The 9,614-nt window shown below is 34.5% G+C and overlaps 1 long non-coding RNA gene across 1 annotated transcript; it reads right to left on the reverse strand.

Annotated features, from left to right (window-relative positions):
* Positions 1 to 961: 961 nt before the first annotated feature.
* On the reverse strand, positions 962 to 7,029 carry LOC134484742 (uncharacterized). The gene is made up of 2 exons (XR_010062479.1): positions 6,955 to 7,029; positions 962 to 1,061 (listed from the first exon to the last, which is right to left on the reverse strand). It is a non-coding gene; the product is annotated as an uncharacterized LOC134484742 (long non-coding RNA).
* Between the last annotated feature and the right edge of the window lie 2,585 nt (positions 7,030 to 9,614).

The following is a 9,614-nucleotide window of genomic DNA, read 5'->3' on the forward strand; positions in this document are numbered from 1 at the left end:
CAATTAGCATGTTTGATCTAGTATACATATTTAAAAATTGCTTTTGAAAAAATACTCAGAAAATATTTTCAAGGTTATATATATGGCATATACAAAAATTCACTGTGTCCATAAATTATCAATATCACTCAAGCTACTTTCTCTGGTCTTATTATATTTGAATTATAAAATATACATGTATATGTATGTATGTATACTCACACAGGCACACTCACACACACAAAAACACACACAACAATACTTCTAAAAATTTGAAACAAATTAGTAAAAAATAGTCTTTCAGAGAAAAGTAATGAAAAAGGATGAACTAAATTCCAGTACTCCCAAAAGTGTACATTGTAGCATATAAAACTTTGCCTTATAATTTTTAGAAAAATACGTATGTGGCCAATATATGTAATCAGATCCCATTTGGACTTATTACTCAGAGTTAAAGTAGATATTGAAATTGAGTGGGAAAAATATTAAATAACAAGATTTAGCTATACTTTTTCAATTATACAAAAAAATCTGAGAAATAGTTAAATGACACAACATGTAAAATTGCTTTCTATTAAGCATTGATATCTAAGTGTTAGTCTTCATAGTCTATATAATAGAGAGAACTAAAACTCACAAATTGTGTCCTGGCTTAAATACAATTTTCTTGGCTTCTGAATATACACAGAACCAATCAATACAATGAAAATAGACAGATGTTGTGTTACAAAAAGTAAATGACCTTTTGTTTATTTATTCTGTATGAATTTATATTTGTAGCATTTCTTCCCATGTTTCTGTTGGATATTTTATAAATCCTTACTTTGGTGTGCTTGGTGATTAAATTTATCTGAACATGGCTGAATATGTCAATATAGTAGAATTGGATTCTTGGGGCAGAGAATACCTTTGCGTTAAACCTGGTAAAAATGAAATGGTGGTCACAGTGTGCACAACCAAATAGAAGGTAAGAAACTGTGGCTTCGGGTACCCATTTCTTTATGAGATTTCACTTTGTAGTGTTGGAAGAATTGTTCCGTGATATCAAGAGATCGTGCAGTAAACAGTCCTTTTCTTTATTCCTGTTATGAAAGCAAAATTTGTTGTTTTCAGTTCCTTCAGAGAGCTTGCTAGGTGACTAGATCAATCAGGAATTTGGGAAGAGGGACTTAGATATGCAAAATATATTTTTGGTATTGGAGTTTTTCTAGGTACTTTAGGGAACTAACTTCATAAGATTTGGAATATAATCAGACAAGAGCATGTTAAAGATGTAGACAAGAACGGGGTGTGGTGGCACAGGCCTTTATTCTTAGCACTGGGGAGCAGAAGCAGGCAGAACTCTAAGTTCAAGGCCAGATTGGTCTACAGAGAGAGAAAGAGAGAAAAGGTGAGAGGGAGAGTGAGTTCTGGTACTGCCAGGGATATAAAAGAAACACTGTCACAAAAATGTTCAAGAATAAGTTCTGAATTATACAGAGAAAAATTCTCATTTTATTTTAGTAAGATGTCAATAATCTTTTCTTGATTCTAATGAAATCTCTTAGCTATAAAATAATGTGAGGCACCAAAAATGTAAGAAAAGATGTTATACATCACTATTCCCCTTACACTATAAGTTGAATTATTATTAAATAAACCTATGTAAATACACTTTGAAGGCTTTTCTGTGATTAGCTAAAGGGCTTTTACATTGTGAATTAAGAATGTTGGATTTCAGGCCAATATTGAATTGTCATCACTAAGGTGTAGAAGCATATTAAGCATACAAAATAATATATAAAATTTTGCACAATAAAGAATGAGAGGGGCTGGGGATTTAGCTCAGTGGTAGAGCGCTTACCTAGGAAGCGCAAGGCCCTGGGTTCGGTCCCCAGCTCCAAAAAAAAGAACCACAAAAAAAAAAAAAAAAAAAAGAATGAGAACCTTTAATTGGTTTTCCTCTAATGTCAACACCTTCTTTTTGTTGGTGTGAAGATTGGATGATTTGAACTAATTTTATGAGAAATACAACCTGCTTTCAGAAGATAAGTAACAGAGAAAGATGAGAAAAAACATATGCTAAGGAACAATGAACTGGGATAGAGTATTCTATGTAATACATAGAACAATAAATTTGACCCATCTGTTACTGGTAAGGTGGGGACTTCGTTACGCATATCTATGTACTTAAAAATGTTTTCTTTTCCTTCTTAAGTTTGTATGGTTGCTATGAAAACTATGGGTTTTGTGTTAAGATCTTTGCATATTTAATGATAGTTTTGAAATATTAGTGTTATAATCAAAAGCCGTGCTTTGTACATACTTTTTAAGCAACAAAAAAGAGAAGTGTCTGCTTGGGTATTATGAAGAAAGTTACTATGTTAAACATGAATTAGTTTTTCTGACATATACCTTCTCTTCATCTACCATGCTTGTTGATGAAACCTTAGCACATAGGAATGAATAGTAACCATCTTAGTATAGTCTCAGGATTTTATTGTTTCTTGTTTGCCATGTGCCTTTCTATTAAAAGGCTCTCTTTTCTAAGTCTCTGAATTTAATTGGAGAGGTTTTCAATAACTTCTAGTCCGTTTTTAATTCATATAACCGGTCTTTGGTGTTGTTATTGAATTTTATGACAGTAACTTCTTAATGTTATTTTGAAGGTTTTATATATATATATATATATGTATATATATATACAATATATATATATATTCATACATATATATATATATATATATATCTCCAAAATATTTTATAAAAATATTAAATTTTTAGTGTAAGTAACACTTAGTGATGGACAATTTTATAAGCATTCTCTAAAGTATTGAATATTCTACAATTTTAATTTTTATTAAAACATTATAAATACCACATCCTTTATTAACCTTAATGTACACTGATCTAGTTAACATAACCACAAATTTTTATCTTTGAAATTTTTTTCTTAGTTTGTCAGTAATTAATCTTGACTTCTCTATCTGAGCTTTCTCATCATTATTCACAAAAAATCTATTGTTGTTTTATTGAGAATAGTAAGGAATGTTCATTGATATGTAGATACATAAGAATATGACAATATACGAAATGGCATTTCATTAAGCCCTAGGAAAACTAAACTATCATGGTTTCAGGAAAATAAATGTAACTATAAAATATACCAAGTAAGGTAGCAAAGACTCAGAAAGGCAAATACCATGTGTTCTTTCTCATATAGATCATAGAATCTCCTTCTAATATACTTGTATTTATGTGAAGCTGTGGATGGCTTGAGTTTATTTAACTGATATAGGTCGCAGACATTAGAAAGTTGGGTTTTAAACAGTGTGCCATGGAAGATATTGAACATGTGGGATATGGATGTAGATGTAAGAATAATGAAGAGAGACTAGTATAAGTGGTGAGGGACATAGGACAGGAAGGAACAAAGAACTGAAAAAGCGAGGATGAGGTTGAATGTCAACAAGAATAAAATAAGACAACCTGTTACTTTTTAGGTTAGGTTAAAATAAATATTAAAATTTAAAACTAATACCATTATGTTTAATGCTATATACATCATGTTTGAGGAAAAATGCCAGCAAGTGATATCGAAATGGAAATAATATATTTATCTTATTTGATCTTAGTCAAATTATCCATAATTATTTGGTAAAAACATCATTTGTCTGCCAAATTTATTGTACCACTTAAAAAATTGCCTGTGATATAATCAAACTTTATGATAGTAGACAATTTTATTATTAGGTCAACTTTTAAAATCTGTGATTTGATCTATGTTTTAAGTTTCTTTTTACTTAAATTTGTTCCTCCGGACATTCACACATATTAAATTATCATTTTCAAAGTTGAATACTACTATGAAAATATGATCCAGCAGGGTTTTTGAAATTGCTCAATTATAAGTAATATTATCCGTAAACTACAGGACATTCTCCACTAAGCTCATAGATACAAAGAAGATACACAAGAAGAATGCCCCAAGTGCATAGGATTGAGTCTCATGTAGAATGGGCATAAAATTGTCTAGGAGGCCGATTGAGGGAAGGAACTAGATGGGAGATGGAAGGAAGAGGAGAATGGATGCTGTGTGGGAAGGGACAGGAGATATGATCCAATAGTCAGGAGAAGGAAAGGAAATCTTGAACTTTTAGAGATGAGGAGGTAGGGGAAATCTCCAGGAAGAGAAAGAGTCCAGGATAATGGAGGTACCCACGAATCAATGGGGGTTACCTAAGCTGTGACTTACATTGGTGATATGGAACATTTAGAGGCCAACTCCTGTAGCCCGGAAGGACACCAGTGGAGGGATAAAGACACAAATACAACTACAAAATTTCTAGGCAAAATTTTTCAAGCCTAAAAGAAATTCAGGACCACATTCTAGGGTCTATGTTCTCCTTTGCTTTATTGATGTCTGTTAATTTTTGTATAAAATAAGGATTTGGGAGATTATCATTAGAAGTAGGTATACAATATTTATATTGTTATATTCACACTTTAGCTGGGCCCACTTTGTTGCAATATCATTGCAAAAAATAAAATTGGAAAGCAATATTTTTGAGTACACATTCAGGAATATATATATATATAAAGTCCTCTTTCAAAGAATGTACACTAAGAAAATGTAATACAAAATTCCTTCAATTAAACGTCTGGAGGAAAATATTGGACTTTGGGAAACCGAGACAAACTAGGAGCTTGACCTGTATGTCTCAGGAATGGACGTGGAAGTGGAATTATTATCCTGAATAATCTCCTCCACACCATGTTCCTAGATCTTTTTTACCCATGCCAAGCCCCTGACCAACATTCTCTATTCTGAACATGTAAGTACTAATGAAGCAAAGAGAAGTCTCTAGCTTTACAGATATATAGTATGTAAAGTTTTCCAGTATGTCACAGGAGACACTATTGGAAAGGCACCCTCAAATCTGGTCCGTGGGAAAGTTCAGTGAGTCTTGGGTAGGGAATGAGCGGGTTCTCTGAATAAATAGCCTTGATCTGAGCCTTCCACACATTGGAATCATGAGCTGCGATCTTCTCAGAATCATCTGGACTTCCCTGCTTGATATGGTTCTTGTAAGTAAGAGAGTTTATATAATCAATTTATTCATTACAAATGCCAGTTGTTGGGAAGGGCACAGTTGTTCTTCTCAGAGCTTGTGGCTTTTACTCTTTTTGCCCTGAAGAAAAGGTCCAAAGAAACAAAGGAAAGACAAGTATTATCTCCTCAGCTCATTGTAAACGCCTCCATGCTTTGGATTCCTATTGTGCAATTTGTTTATGACACTGATATCTGAAAGAGAAGAGCTTCTAGTTAAGACATCATCATCTCAGTCTTTCCACTAGTATTACTCTGAATACCATTCCCTGACAGTGACTCTTTAGATTTCTGACTCAATAGGTTTGATTAGCTGGCAGATTTCTTTTCTTTTTTTCATTTTTTTAATTTCTTATAAAATTATATTGCTTTTTTAATTGGATATTTCTACATTTGCATTTCATATGTTATTTCCTTTCCCAGTTTCTTTTCCATAATTGCCCTATCCAATTCTGCTCCCCTTCTTCTATAACCCACCTTACTGCTCCCTGACATTGCCTTGAACTTGGAGTCAAACCCAATGACTTCTCCTTCCATTGGTGACCCCAAGACCATCCTTTGTCACATATGCAGTTGGAGCCATAGTTCTGTCCATGTACAGTCTTTGAATATTGGTTTAGTACCAGAAATCTCTGTTTTTTTTTTTTGTTTGTTTGTTTTTTTTGCATTGTTGTTATTATGGTGTTGAAAGTACCTTTAGCTCTTCTAATCCTTTCTCAAATCCTACCAACAAGATGTCCATTTTCAGTTCACTGGCAGCATAGACTCCTTAGCTTCATCACTCTTATCTACATTTGATTTCGGAGAGAGAGAGAGAGAGAGAGAGAGAGAGAGAGAGAGAGAGAGAGAGAGAGAGACAGAGAGACAGAGAGAGACAGAGACAGAGACAGAGAGTGTGTGTATGTGTGTGTGTGTTTGTGTTTGTGTTTGTGTGTGTAGAGCTAAACAATGAATTCTCAACTGAGGAATATCAACATCCTTAGCCATCAGGTAAATGGAAATCAAAAACAAAATCCTGAGTTTCCACAGCACAGCAATCAGAATGACTAGGATATAATTGGTCCCTTGTACAGCTATGGTGTTTGGTGGATTTTTAACAAGTATTCTGCACAACTAAGTTAAGAATTTAGAATCCACAAATGACGAAGCCATATAGACTCCATTCTATTCTTATGAACCTACTGAAGTAGAAGATTCACTTGACTTCAAGCCACTCCTCTCCCAGTCCATGTCATGAACTTTATGTTTGGACTGAATAAAGAATCATGGTAAAACATCCAAAACCCTCAAGTCTGGCCATGGAAACACTGGAAGGTAGATATTAGAGAACTGCTATCTAATGCTACCGCAGAACCACATTATAGTCTATGTTGTCCTTTGCTTTACTAATGTGTGGTAATTTTTGGATAAAATAAGGATTTGGGAGTTTGTCATTTAAGTAGATACAGAATATATACACTGTTATATTCACTTTAGTACTGGGCCCCCTTTTTTCTAAAATCAGAGCAAAAAAATGGAATAGGATAATAGAACATTTGAGTACACATTCAGCAATATATATATAAAGTCCACTATCAAGGAATGTACACTAAGAAAATGTAATAAAATATTCACTCAATTAAAGATCTGTAGGGAAAATACTGGCTATTAGAAAAGAAAGATATCTGAGGAAATTGAATTATAGGCCAGAGGAATGGAACTGGGAATAAAATTATTATCCAGTAGAATCTCCTGCACTCCATATTCCTAGATCTTAGGGACCCATGCCAAGCCCCTGACTAACCTTCTCCATTCAGAGCATGTAACCACTAGTGAAGCAGAGATAAGTCTCTAGCTTAAGAGAGATGGAGTACGTAAAGCTTTCCACTGTGTCACAGGAGACATACCTGGAAAGGACACCCTCGAATCTGGTAAATGTAAGGAAAGCTGTTTAGCAGGTAGGAGATGGCAGTTCTCAGTGACATCATAAATAGGACCTCCATGAAAAATCTGTTTTAACTAGGAGAGCCCTAGCTTCTTCTGTGATGTAACAATTATTGTCCTGACAGGAACTGACTCTCACATATTACCTCATTACCTCTCTGGTTTGCTAATTTGCCACTAATTCAGAGTAAACAGCCATTTGGGAGTGAGAACAAACAGGATGAGGAGATCAGAGATGTGAAGAAGGAACCTGGCCTTCTGTCTTTGTATGAAAAAAATGAAGAAATAAGTGGTATTTTGAAAAGTTCAGAGAGCCCTTGGAAGGGTTGGAGTGGTATCGCTGAAGAGATAGACTTGATCTGAGACTTACACATATGAGAATCAAGAGCTGGAAGCGTCACAGAAGCATCTGGAATTCCCTGTTCTTATGGTTCCTGAATGTCAAAGGGTTTATATCATTCATTTCTTAATTGCAAAGAATAGATTTTGAGAGGGCACAGTTGTTTTTCTGAGAGCTATGGCCTTTATTCTTTTTGCCCAGAAGAAAAAGGTCTTAAGGAAGGAGGTAAAGACAAGTATTGGGTACTTAGCTCAGAGTAAACTCCTCCAAGCTTTGGATACCTATAGTGCATTTTGTGTCTGACACGGATATTTCGGAGAAAGAAGTGCTTCTAGTTGAGACTTCATCATCTTTGTCTTTCCACTAGTATTACTCTGAATACCAATTTAGAGATCTGAGTAAATAAGTGTGATTAGTTGGCAGTTTTCTTTACTTTTAAATCTTTCTTTTTTAAATTTTTATCAAATTATAGTGTTTTTAAACTGGATGAGTCTATATTTACATTTAAAATATTATGTCCTTTCTCAATTTCCTGCCCATAAGATCACTACGTGTTCACAATCCCTTCTTCTCTAACCATAATTCTGCCCCTTGAAATTCCCTTGAACTGGGAGACAAACCTAGGTAGGACCAAGGCTTCTCCTTCCATTGGTGCCCATACTCTGCCACATATGTATTTGGAGCCATAGTTCTATGTTCATTGTTTGAATATTGGTCTAGTACAAGAAAGCTCTGGGTCATTGACAATATTGTTCTTTTGGAGTTAACAGCACCTTCAACAATTGTAATACTGTCTCAAAAACTACCAACAAGATGTCTGTTTTCAGTTCACTGGTTTGCCACTAACATTCACTTCTGTATTTGACATGCTCTAAATGTGTCTCTCAGGAATTATCTATATCCAGTTCCTGGTAGAATGCACTTCTTAGCTTCATAAATCTTATCTAGTTTTGGTGGCTGATTTCATATATATATATATATATATATATATATATATATATATATATATATATATACACACATATATATCATATACATATGAAATATATATGATATATATGTATATACTTTTGGTGGCTCCAACAGTTATGAAGTTAGGGGGAATTTTAAAATGGATTCAGTGCAACTAGGTCAAGAATGTAGAGTCCACAAATTGCATTGGCAAATAGATTCCCTCCTGTCCTTATGAAACTATTGAAGTGGGGGTTTCCCTGGTCCTGAAGCCATTCTTATCAATTCCCATCCTTCTCTATCTTATGTTTGGCCTCAAGAAATATTCATGGTAAAACATTCAAAAATCTCAAATCTAACCCAGAGACACTGGAACAGAGATATTGAAGAACCGATATCGAAAGGGACCTGAGAACCAAATTCTGTACGCCATGTGTTCCTATGCTTTACTGATATGTGGAAATTTTTGGATGAAATAGGAATTTGGAGTTTACCACTTGAAGTAGATACACACAATTTACACTGTTATTATCACTCTAGAGCTGGGCGCCTTTGTTGCGAAAATCATTGCAGAAAATAGAAGTGGAAAAGAGAATTTTTGAGTACACATTCAGGAATATGAATAAAGTCACCTATCAAGGAATATACAATAAAAATTGAAATGCACATGCATTCAAATAAATGTCTGTAGGGAAAATACTGGCCTTTGGGGAACAGAGAAAACGAAGAAAATTGAACTGTGTGCCACAGGAATGAACCTGAGAATGAAAATATTATCTAGAAGAATCTTCTACACACCTGTTCCTAAATCTCATCGACCCATGCCAAGACCCTGACTAACTTTGTCCTTTCAGAGCATGTTACCATTAAAGAAGCAAAGAGAAGTCACTAGCTTTAGAGAGATGGAGTATGTAAACATTTCCACTGTGTCACAGAAGACATACCTGGAAAGGGCACCCTCAAATCTAGTCAATGTAAGGAAAGCTCTTTAGCAGATAGGCCATGGCAGGTCTTAGAGACATCATCATTAGTTCATTCATGAAAAATCTCTGGTATCCTGGAGAGCCAAAACTTCTTCTGTGATGTCACAAGTTTTGCTGTGACTGCAACTGATCTTCAGATGTTCCTTCATTACCTCTAGGGTTTACTAATTGTCCTCTATTTCAGAGTAAACAGTCATTTGGGAGTGAGAAAAAAGAAGATGAAGAGATATGAGAAGGGGATTAAGTTGGCTTTTTGTCTTTGTATGAAAAAAAAGAAAGATCTGTGTGGTCCTTGGAAAGCTCAGTGACTCCAAGATAGGAGTTGTGTGGGATCGCTAAAGAGATAGTC

This window comes from Rattus norvegicus, assembly GCF_036323735.1.
Source record: "Rattus norvegicus strain BN/NHsdMcwi chromosome Y unlocalized genomic scaffold, GRCr8 chrY_unlocalized_40, whole genome shotgun sequence".
Classification (NCBI taxonomy): domain Eukaryota; kingdom Metazoa; phylum Chordata; class Mammalia; order Rodentia; family Muridae; genus Rattus; species Rattus norvegicus.